The following is a 1745-nucleotide window of genomic DNA, read 5'->3' on the forward strand; positions in this document are numbered from 1 at the left end:
AAAATATGAGGTGGATGCCACTTCCTTGATTTGTTGCTCAAGTTGTTTCCACTTTTCTTTCAGGGACAGAAAGTAGTTACTCTTACTTCTCATTTCCATCTGAGTTTCCATCTCTCTGTTTACCACTTCTCTTTAATTTTTAAGTTTTTTTCCTTTTACTTCATATTGCACCATTTCAGTGATTCCATTCTGTGCATCCTCCCCCCCCACTCCAAAATGGATCTATTCCCTTGCTAGAGAGTCCTATCCCGCTGTCCCCTTATAGCGATGCCCACTGACTCCCCCCGGCCACTGTTCTAACTCCTGGTAATCACCAATCTCGCTTCCATCACTGTATTTTTGTCATTTAAAGCGTGTTTTATAAATAATATACCATTTGTAATCTTTTGAGATTAGATTTCTTTTTCATTCAGCAGAATCCTCTTGAGAGTCCCTTGTGTTTTGTGTAAATAAATCATTTGTTCCTTCATTGTTGCTGAGTAGTATTCCATGATATTAATGACAGAATTTCTTTAACCATTTACTCACTGAAAGGCATTTGGGTTCTCTCTAGTTTTCAACGATGATGAGTAAAACATCTATAAACATTCACTTAAAGATGATCGCATGGATATAATTTTTCATTCCTTTAGGATAAATATCCAGGAGTTTGACTGGTAGGTTGTTTTAATTTGGGTCAAGTCCAGTTTATCAGTATTTACTTTAATAGATTATGCTTTTTATGTCATGTCTCTTTCACTTTTTTTTTTCAACATTTTATTCATTTATTTGACAGAGAGAGAGAGAGAGAACACAAGCAGGGTAAGAGGGAGAAGCAGGATCCACCCCCAGCCCTGAGAGGAGAGCCAAACGTGGGGCTGGATCCAGAACCCAGGATGGTGACCTGAGCTGAAGGCAGACGTTTAACCTACTGAGACACTCAGGAGCCCCTTGGGTCATGTCTTTAAACTCTTCACTAGCCCAAGGTGTTGAATATGGGCTTTCCCCTATATTTTAATCTGAGTTTATTATAGTTTGCCAATTTAAACATAAATTGTCATTCAATCTTCCTATAAGGTTTAAGATAACATTATTTGTGTATTTTCTGTACTCCCAATTACAATATCACTATTTTTTTTTAGAAGACTTTATTTATTTATTTATTTATTTATTTATTTATTTAGAGAGTGCAAGTACGGGGAGAAGCCAAGGGAGAGAGAGAAAATCTCAAGCAGATTCCATGCAGAGCATGGAACACTTCAGGGGGCTTGATCTCAGGATCCTTAGATCATGACCTGAGCTGAAATCAAGAATTGGTTGCTCAAATGACAGACACCCAGGTACCACAACACCATTTTTTTACACTTGATCTTAGCCAAAAGGCCGAGAAATGATAACACCATTTTTAAAAAAGTATTGTCCTTTTCTTGAATTATCTTTCCAATTTTTAAAAAAAATTAGTTGAACTATTTCCAAAGGTCTATTTCTATTTGACATTGATTCATGTGTTTGTATCTCCACCAATGTCGTGTAGTCTCCATTGTATGTCTACATAGTAAATCTCAACATGGAGTGGATGATTTTCTTCCTCCTTATGCTACACGTTAAAATGTGTTTAATCTCTGCTAGTTTCTTGAACTTGCACATAAATTTCAGTATAAAGTTGCCTTCACAAAAGTCTTGCTGGTTTGCATTTAATCTATAGATCGGTTTATAAAGAATTTATTTTTTAGTGTATTGCATTTTAATCTCTAAAGTTAATATGT

The 1745-nt window shown here is 35.8% G+C and overlaps 1 pseudogene; it reads right to left on the reverse strand.

The window, feature by feature from the left end:
- Nucleotides 1-1241: 1241 nt before the first annotated feature.
- Nucleotides 1242-1374, reverse strand: LOC116863484 (annotated as a pseudogene).
- Nucleotides 1375-1745: the final 371 nt, after the last annotated feature.

The sequence above is a fragment of the Lontra canadensis genome, unplaced genomic scaffold (assembly GCF_010015895.1).
Source record: "Lontra canadensis isolate GAN:19392208 unplaced genomic scaffold, GSC_riverotter_1.0 scaffold1319, whole genome shotgun sequence".
Classification (NCBI taxonomy): domain Eukaryota; kingdom Metazoa; phylum Chordata; class Mammalia; order Carnivora; family Mustelidae; genus Lontra; species Lontra canadensis.